The sequence below is a fragment of the Vicugna pacos genome, chromosome 36 (genome assembly GCF_048564905.1).
Source record: "Vicugna pacos chromosome 36, VicPac4, whole genome shotgun sequence".
Taxonomy (NCBI): domain Eukaryota; kingdom Metazoa; phylum Chordata; class Mammalia; order Artiodactyla; family Camelidae; genus Vicugna; species Vicugna pacos.
The window spans coordinates 2,689,383-2,700,210 of NC_133022.1; positions in this window are offsets into that span (position 1 = coordinate 2,689,383).

Consider the following 10,828-nt stretch of genomic DNA (forward strand, 5'->3'; position numbering starts at 1 on the left):
GCAACAGATAACTTACATACCATAATAACTGACAAAGAAGAAACGATACGCATAAACATCATGCGTACAGAAAAAGCATTTAATAAAATCAACACTCACTAATTTTTTTTAAGTCCTAGCAGACATGAAATAGAAAGGAACAATGAGACGTCATACTTTTTAAAAAAGCCCAGGATGAATCTTTTAATTCCAGCTTTATTGAGATACAATTGACACAAAACATTGTGTAAGTTTAAGGGGTACAATGTAATAATTTGATATGGTATATAGTGCAAAATGATCACCACGATAAGGTTATTTAAAACATCTGTCACCTCACATAGTTACTTTTGTGTGTGTGTGTGTGTGTGTGTGTGTGTGTGTGTTAAGAACATTTAAGATCTGCTTATGGTGGCTCACAGAGAAAAAAAATGTGACAATGAATATACACATGTTCATGTATAACTGAAAAATTGTGCTCTACACTGGAATTTGACACAACATTGTAAAATGATTATAAATCAATTAAAAAATGTTAAAAAAAAAAAGGACATTTAAGATCTGGCCTCTTAGCAAATTTCAAGTATATAATACAGTATTGTTAACTACAGTCCCCACACTGATAGCTTCTAATTGGAAGTTTGTACCCTTGACCACCTGGATCCATCACACTAAACGATACATTATTAAACTCTATCCCCCTGGAATCAGAAATGAGACAAAGCAGTCCACAGTAACTTTTAATAGACAATGAACAGGATTGACACATTGTAATTGAATATGCTTCCATTTTTTAAAAAATTGGTGTACACCAGAAACTGACACATTATAATTGACTATACTTCAAATAAAAAAAAAAAGAATTGGAGATTCTAAGCAAACTGTAAAAAATAAATAAAAGGCAAAAGGCTAATAAAGTTAAGAAATTAAATGCATTCTTTTCGGGCTGGATAATTACATACATAAAAATCCAAAGTATCATACTTAATAAGTCATATTAGCAAGGTCTTTAAGTACAAGTTCAACATGGAAAGATCAGTTTCACGGAGCAACTGAAACACACTCATTGGGAAGAGTATAAACTGATACACCTATTTTAGGAAAACTTCTGGCTGTTTTTATAAAGCTAAGCCTACACTCCCTTGACCCAGCAATTCCAATTCTGAGTGTTTATCTAAAACAAATGAAAATTAACGTCCACAGAAAAATTTGTACCGGAACCTTTGTAATAGCCCAAAAGTGGAAACAGCCAGTGTGTCGTTTTACAGGTGAATCAGTCAATAAATTGTGTAATATTTCTAAAATAGATTAGTATTAAGGAATAAGAAGGAACAAATTACTTATACGCACAACAATTGTTTGATTTCATTTAAACATATGTCTAACACAGGCGAAAACTGTTGAAAATTTCAGAACAGTGGTCGCCTCTAATGAAATTATTCTGTATACTATAGTGGTGGCCACACATCATCATGCACCTGTCAAAGCCCACAGAATGTCCAACATCAAGAGTGAACCCTCATGTAAACTGTGGACTTTGGTTGTTAATAATGTGTTCATGTTGGTTCATCGATGGCACCAAAGATGCCACACTGACGAGAGATGCTGAGGGTCGGGGAGGACATATGTGTGGGCGGGGAGGGCTCCGTGCGAACTGCCTGTATTTTCTGCTCAATTCTGCTGTGAGCCTGAAACTGCTCTAAAAAAAAAAAATGTCTATTAATAAATTAAAAAAAAACAGTGGTTGCCTCTAGAGATGTGGGGTTAGAGACTGGCGGGGCTGAGGCATGAGGGAACATGGTGATGGTAACGAACTATATAATTATAGGGATGTGGGTTGCATGAGTGAGTGCGTCTGTCTGCCTCAGATCATATACTTCAGATGTATTCATTTCAGTGTATGAAAATTCAACCACAAAAGAAATAAAGGAACCACAAAAAAAAAAAAGAATACTAAACTCTAGTTGATGGTAATGCCTCTGAAATAATTAGGGAGAAGGTATTAATGTCTGCAACTTATTTCAAAATGCATCTCCCAGAACAAGACTGATTGGTGTATGGGTAGAGAGATAGATAAATATGTTAAAAAAAAAAAAAGCAAGTAAGTTAAGATGTTAAATTCAAGTCTAGGTGGTGGTCTATAAGTGTTCCTTGCAATTGTGTTCAAATTTTCCATATGTTGAAACATTTTCATAATGAAATTGTGAAAATTTTGCTGTTACATTAAAAAAAAAAGTTTCGGTGTAAGAGAAAAAAACAGAAACATTTTAACAAGACACCATTTGCAAAAGCATCAAAATACATCAGATACCTAGGAATGAACCTAGCAAAATATGCACATCTCTATGAAAAAAAAAGTGAAATATTATTGTAATAAAATAAAGAACACCTTAATAAACCAAAGCATATCTTATAGAGGTGGTCTGGGAGGTACAATGTTGCAGACACGTCATTTTCTCCTCCAGCTGATCTGCAGATTTGACCAAGGCCCGCCCAGTTCCCCAGCAGGTGTCTGTGGTTGGATGGAAGTCATCAAAGCAATTCCAAAAAACTTTACTTGGAAAGACAAATAGGTCAAGAATAGATAAGGAAATCGTGCGAAATCAAGACAAAGCTGGAGGACCTACCCTGCCAGCTGTCAAGCCCTTTTGTAAAGCTGTGGTGAATAAGATAATATGGAGTTGGGGTAAAGACAGACAAATTGGCTAACGGAATGGACAGAGAATCTGGAAACAGAACCACACAAACACAGCCACCAGGTAGGGTCAATAGGAGATTCTTTATGAAAAAAAAATTTAATCTTGACCCCTACCTCACATCATACACACACACAAAGATCAATTTCAGATGTCTCGTAGGTAAATATGGAAGACAGAACAATGAGTCTTTTGCAAGGACGCAAAGTAGACCAATTTTAAGACCTTAAAGAAGGCAAAGATTTCTTAAACAGGACACACAAAAAAACACTAACTATATAAAAGAGAAAATGATCAATTGGACCATTTTAATTTAAGAAAATCTATTCATTGAATGCACTCTTAAGGGGGTGGAAATGAAAGATTCAAAGAGGGGCAAGAAGGGTGTATAAAAATGTGTATAAAGAACTGGAGATCCATAAGAAAAGACAGAAACCCAATTTTTCCAAAATTGGGTACAGCTTGATCAGACTGACCACCAGGAATTGATTCGCTTTCTTTTCCTCTTCCCCACCCAGGTTTATTGAGATAAAATTGACACGTAATCACTGTATAAATTTAAAACCTACAGCATAATGATTTGACTTACAAATACCACAATAAGTTTAGCTAGCATCCATCACCTCATACAGTTACAAGAAAAAGAAGAAAAAAAGAAAAAGAATTTTTTTTTCCCTTGTGATGAGAACGCTTATGGTTTAAAAGAAGCAACGTGCAAACGAATCAGGGCAGTGTTTGCTGTAACGGTCACATGGTACATTACATCCCTCCCACCTACAGAAACGTCTCTAGGAATGAACTATAGAAATGATTCTTGAAAATACAGTCTTTCCAGGGCTCCTTAGACCCACTCACTTGTCCAGGTGATTTGAAGTCGTGCTGGGAATGATCTTAGACGTTAATATCAAAGTTTCTCTTCTGTCTCTTCCAGTAGTTTTGTTCAGAGACAACACAGTTTCGTTGCAATGTGTTTTTTTTTTTTCTTTCCTATCCATTTGTATAGCAGTTTTCTCTCTACCTGTTTAGGTCAGATTTGGGCATCTCTTGGGGGCTGATAAACCAGCGAACAGCTTGAAAACTTGGACCTTTCAGATAAAGCCCGGGGAACTGGGGAGTGTTGGCGGCTGGAGGACCCTCTCTGTCCTCAAGCTCTCGGGGCACAGAAAAGAGAAGGGCCGTTGTCTGATCATCACCTGACCAGACAGGAATTCAGCTCAGTGACACAGAATCCTTTAAACCCGCTGGTGTCAGCAGGATAAGGGAACCACGCTACCCAAAATATCCATACACCAATATGAAGACCCAACGCAACTTGACCCTAAATGATTCGGACCGTTGTGTCTTCCTCTTGGGGCTCAGCCCCTCTTGTTTTTGAGATGCCTTTGAGCAGAGCCAAGACACATTCTAGTATCTATCTTCTTTTTCCTTTTAACTGAGAACCTTCTGATTCTTTCCTGTGATAAAATATCGATCTACATAATCAAATTTACCACTTCAAAAATAGATAGCTTAATTCCAGAGTCCACTGGTGTACTTAAACACCACACTGGGTGATGTACGGCCAACACAAACAAACAAACAAAACTTGAAAAGTCAAAGCAGATGTTTTTTACACGTATAATTCAGGGGCACAGATTGCATTCACCATGTCGTGAAAACAGCCCCACAGTTTATCTCCAGAACTTTCTCCTTACCCCAAGTAGGAATCCTAGACTCATGAATTACTACTGATTTTAAGTGATAAAAAGTTTTCATTTCCTGGATTCGTGACTGGAGATAAAGTAGATTCACCAATCACTTCGTTCTTTTTCGTGTATTTAAAGTAGTTGTCAGGGGAAGGCAGGAACAGCAATTCATTCTGAACCTGCTGTGGTTGCCTGTCTGTTCTGGAGCTCATGTGTTGTCTTTCAAAGGATGAGATCTCCTCTGGAATCATGGCATTAATCGCATGCTCCGTTTCATGATAAGTTTCCTTGGACACAATAGTTACGTTCCGCCCACTGGGACAGACATGAAACAGGATGACAGGATGTGTCCAGGAAAAATATCTCATGGCATCTCAGCAATGCCGCTCAGCCACCAACACACACACGTTACGTTCTGTCCCTGTGGTGACATCGTCCGCGCCCGAGGCAACGTGAGGTAGGTCAGAGGACAGATGGGATGTGGACACCAGGCTTCTGCTGGGGACGAAAGGCTACGAAGTTGTCTTTGATGCCAGGACATCTGTTTTATTTTTAATTTTTTTTCCTGAGTTATAGTCAGTTTACCATGTTGTGTCAATTTCTGGTGCACAGCACAACGCTGCAGTCATACATGAATATTCATATATTCATTTTCATATTCTTTTTCACTGTGAGTTATTACAAGATATTGAATATAGTTCCCTGTGCTCTATAGTACAAACTTGTGTATCTATTTTATATGTACCAGTCAGTATCTGCAAACCTCGAACTCCCAGTTTATCCCTTCCCACCCCCCTCCCCTCCGGGAACCACAGGTCTGTATTCTACGTCTGTGAGTCTGTTTCTGTTTTATATATAAGTTCATTTGTCTTTTTTTTTTTAGATTCCACATATGAGCGCTCTCATATGGTATTTTTCTTTCTCTTTCTGGCTGACTTCACTTAGAATGACATTCTCCAGGAGCATCCATGTTGCTGCAAATGGTATTATCTTATCCTTTTTTATGGCTGAGTAGTATTCCATTGTATAAATATAGCACATCTTTATCCAGTCATCTGTTGATGGACATTTACATTGTTTCCATGTCTTCGGGGTTGTAAATAGTGCTGCTGTGAGCAGGTGTCCAGATATCTGTTTTGACTTTTCAAAGTTGTGTTTGTTTGTGTTGGTCGTACATCACACAGTGTGGTGTTTAAGTACACGAGTGGACTCTGGAACTCAGATATCTAGATTCAGATAGAGCCATGGGAGTGACTAAGCCTTAGAATTTCCTAAGGCTTTTACTTACTAGTCAGAGTCTGCCCATACTTAGAGAAATTGCTAGAATATTAAAAGCGTAAATGAAATAGATCAATAAATAACTTGCAATAAATGAAGTCTTTGGGTGCTGCTTATGAGATACAAAAAGCATAGCTGAAAAGCTAGAAGGGTTTTAATTAATGAGACTGTTGAAAATGTAAAGTTTACAGATTATTAAACTGTTTCTTTAAATAGTATTTGGACATTAAGCATCTGCATGGAGCAAATTAAACATTCTTTTCATAATCTTTCCTTTTCAGGTCTAAGATGCCAAGTTTCAGACAAGCTCCAGCATTCCAAGGGAAATTCTAACACAGCCCCAGTGTAAGGTGCTTTCTTGGTAACTCGTCTACAGTCTGAATTTAGCCCATTTGAGGAGGGGTGCTGCCATTCAACAGTTATGTGGGGAGTCCAGAGAAAGCTTCAAGTTCATGAGAAGTTCGTACTTTGCGCTGTTTGATGTTATTCTAATTGCAGCAGAACATCCCATTTCTATGCATTGCCACAGCCAAAGTGATTGCACACCTGACCGTGTCCTTGGAATGTGCCAAGCCACCAACAGACGCCAACTATGCCAGCTATGTCTTCATAGCTCAGCACACCTACCTTTCCACAAACAAGAACCAAAATGGCCACCTGGCCCCATCGCTTGAACACGTTCGGGAACCTCACGCTCTCAGGTCATCATCTCCATCTCGGGTCACGCCGTAAACATCCATAACAAGGGTGACTCAGACTGAAGGCTGAAAAACAAATAAATAACTTACCCAGGGGAAGCCACAGCATGCAGTGGAGAGATTTGTAGGGACGGTGGACAGAGCCATTGGGTCCATCCATAACCAGATCACTGATTTCCAAAAGCCTAGATAACTCCAAGGGATGTGACAAAGTCTACACCCCATTAATTAATTTGTGGAAATCAATTTGTTTAGCCTGTCCACCCCTACAGTGTGCATTCGGGGATTCCAGGTGCCTGCCACCAGTGTTACTAGAGTTGAGGGGGAAGCAACGACAGCACAGAAAAGAGCTTAAGTCCAGCTGGCCAGGAGATCTACCCAAGACCCTCTCCCGCAGCGCTGGTGTGTCCCAGCATAGGGACCAGGCAGGGCCACTGCCTTCCCGCTTTTGCGCTTCTGTAAAACAGCTTGCTTCTAGGAAAAGGAAATTTACCCCTAGAATTCCATTGGTTCCCAAAACTCACTCTTGATTGGTCCATTTCTAACACCTCATTTGCATTTACTCCTAAAATTCCATTGGTTCCCAAAAGCTCACTCCTGATTGGTCCACTTCTAATACCTCATCTGCATATGGCATGAACTTGATGAAAACCTAAAACCCCTGTGCCGTATATGAAAAATAGAAAACAAAGCAACATGGAAAAGAAAATACAGGTCACCCATAACATGACAAATGAACAATAATAGCTTTTACTTTCCAGTACGTGACCTTGTAACCAATAAAATCAAATGCACTTATGTTTGTATTTTCATAAACAGATTTTCTTCCTCCCCATCCATTTCTTGGATATAATGTCTTCATCTTTTTATTCCTCACCTTTTCTTTAAATCATGTTTTAAGTCTTTCAAACAGAATATAGATGCATTGCATTTTCTTAACACAATCATAGTCTTTTAAGTCTGTCAAGTTCTTTTACATTTAGTTATTATGTATCTGTTGTTCAACAAATTATCCCAAAACACTATCTCACAGCTTCCCTGGGTGAGGAATTTGGGAGTAGTTTATGTGGATCCTTCTGGCTAAGGGTCTCTGACAAGGCTCCAAACGAGGTGTTGGCCAGGGTTTTCATCATGTCTGTGCTCAATTGCAGAAGACCCACAGCTGAGACCCTTCAACCAAGACCCCTGGGTTTTGGCCTTGGGTCCTTTATGGCTCTTGGTGGTAAGAGACTGAATATACAAGCAGACAATGGCCAGACTCTTTGCAAAAATAGACCCTGCGCACCACCTGCAGCGGCCTGCCCGGAGAAGCGCCCTCTGGCCCACAGCAAGCGGCCCCGGCTGTGGGTCCCCCTGCAGGAAGGCAGGCTGCTGTCTCTGGAAGCAACCCAGAAAGCCAGTCATGAACCCCTGGAGCAATCAGCCCCGAATGCCCAGGACTCGATGAGTGGCAGACAGTTCCCTTTTGTCCCTACTTCTAACTCGGGACCCACCAGAGGAAGCCAAGCACGTACCTCTAACGCATCCCATAGGACGCCCCCAGGAGCCGCCTCCAGCCCCCTGACTTGCACAGCTTCCAGGCAAGGCGCTGCTGCAGCCTCCTCTTCCTCCTGCTGGAAAGCCTCCCGCGGCTCTGCCTGCCTGTGAGTCTCTGATGGAACGTAGGTGGCGATGGGTGACTCTGGGCTCCGGGCAGCTCTGAAGAAATGGCCTTTGCCTGCTCTCACTGGGGGGGTCTCCATTCATTTCCACAGTTATTTGTGGAGGCCCCATCAAAACCCAGCCTGCACTGCCCAGCAGGTGGATCCTGGCCTCCAACCAGGGCTGGTACCCACAGAGCTTCCCTGGGTCCTGCTGCTTTTGCGTTGCTTTTCAGTCTGAACACGTGGTTAAGTCAGCACTGCGTCTGACTCTGCTCTCTGCCATGAATTCCTCAGCTACCTATTCATAATTTGGTACCTGGATTTTCTTATCGGTCCCCATTTGTTTGGCATCCTTGGTGGAATCAAGCAACACCTGTTCATCCCTTTTGTCTGTCTTAAATGTGACTTTTGTGTTGTGCTGTCATAAGAAAGAAGAACCATAATACAGAACAGAGGCAGAGGCATTGTCAGTCTCTTGTTCAAGTCAGTTTCGCGGACCAGTGGGTTTTCCAAGACTGGTGTCCACTTAGACAAACTTTGCTGGAGGAAGTGCTCCTTGCATCCTAATTTTGTGTTCTGTAAGGTTGGCTTTGATTCAGAGACACCAGTGTCTCTGGTTTTCCACCCACCAGGGGCCAGATTATCGAGTTTGGGGTGGGGATGGCCAGCTGCCAGTCAGGTCAGAGACCTGAGGCTCAGATGCATAGTGTTCCATCCCTGCTGACCTCTCCAGCTCTCCTGGGCTTGTGCAAATCCAAGCCCTCTTCTCCACCAGCAAAAATGCCTGCTTCTTATGGGTAGTTTCATTACAATCCAAATTACAATCCGAATATCTTTCCAAATGCATAACTTCACCACTATAACATTAATTAAAAATTACAGACCTAAATAAATTTAATATTAGCTGTGGTATAAATAGTGGTAAATGTGCAGTGTATCTTTGAGTCATTGTCTTAAAAAAAAAACAGCATATTACCAGAACATGAGAAACCATGGTGAAATGATTTTCACGCTTCATAAATCTACATTTTTGACCGCTACATTCTTCGATGAGTAAATTACTGCTATAATTTCCAAAATTAAGTCTCGAGTCTTTTTCAATCGATCTTAGATTCTTTTCACACTCAATGTTGAATCAATGGCTTTTTTCAAATGAATAAAACAAATGTGTTTATTTCAGGTATGCTGTGAGCCTCCGTTGGCCACTCTGGGGAACGCCAGATTGGAACACGTTTGGTCATCTGAGAGGTGCCTTAGAAAAGAAACGGAATGTATTTCCCAAGCCCAGGGAGCAGCATTTGGGGTTGGGATGTGAGAGCTCCAAGTGAAATTCTGAATCAGAAAGCACTGCACGGTAAGATGCTTTGGCCAAAGCTGGTGAACCAGTTCACAAATTGAATGAGAAGAAAGTAGACTCACTTCTCTAGGAAGCGCCCCCTCTTTGATCTCCAGCTGCTTCCCTTATCCAGCTGTTCCTTTTCCCCCCCTTATCCTTCTGGTCCCTCTCCTCCTGCACCTTCTTTCTCGTCTCCCCCTTGTCCGGACCGCCCTACATTTTCCCAACAACTCTCTTGAAATCCCAAAATGCTAGTTGCCTCTTAAGATCCACCCTTCCCTTGAGCCAGGTATGCAGACAACTACAGAAGTTAAACCTTGGACCCAAACTGAATTGAGATCTGTAATTAAAGATTCTCCTCTTCATGGAGAAATTTAGAATTCTTTTGGGTGCCTGTAAGCCACAGTTACTTGACATACATTAACTTGTACACATGTTGGTCAGAACCTCAGATCCTCAACCTTGCAGGGCAAAAGCTAATTTTACTGACCTAAAAAGGGACCCCTCTTTGCACAATAAACCTCAAGATCAAAAAAAAAAAAAAAAGGCAATGCAAGATAGGCGAAGTCTCCTAAAAGCCATCCATGAAATTTTTCCAAAAAAAACCATGAAAAAAACCGATGAAAAAATAAGAGATTTTTCAGGATAGGCTAGAAAAATGCCTTCAGGAATTAAAGAATCTAACAGGCCTCTCATCTCATTTTGTCAGCGGATTTAAGCCTGAAACTGGACACCTCATTTGAAAACAGAAATTAGAATAAGAAATAATGCCTTTAGCTAAACTAACACCTGGCAGAATATTTAAAAAGGGCTTCAGTACAAAAACAAGATAGGACGAAAAGTGAACTTCAGCCCCGCAGGTCAAACATGCCCACCCCCACCCCCCAACCAAACATCTCCGCTCTGTACGGGGACATTGTAGATACTGTAAACAGAAGGGACACTGGGGGGAAAAAAAAGATGGTCCCAACTCGGGAGAGAAAGACAAACACCTATTCAGAAGATAACAAAGATCCATTCAGATCGTTGAGGGAGCTCTGAGAAAGGCAAGAGGGCTCAATCCCCCGCCACGCCCTTAAACACTCAAAGGTGAATTAACTGTAAAGGGCGGTGGTCATCCTTGTCAATTCCCGGCAGATACTGCATTAAACCTTTGCTCAGCCTCTCGTGGGAGTAAACATACAGGACAGGTGGAAAGCATTTCAGATAACCCACAGATGTTTCCCTCTGTCGCCCCTTAAGGGTTTCCCTTAGTAATCCTGGCGCCCTTGACTGTAAAACTTTCCTTCCTGCTCTGTGATACCAACCCCTGTGAATTCAGGAGGGAGGGACATTTTGCAATGGAATTGGAATATCAAACGCGCAGCAGAGGGACTATTCCTTGAGGTCCCCAAGGAGTCCTCTATTCACGATCCAGTTGTGTCTGCCATGAATAGACCTTTGTCTCCTCTGTTACATTTAATGCGTACCCCCAAATCAAGATCGTGACCCCGCACCTGACTATCGGCTAAAA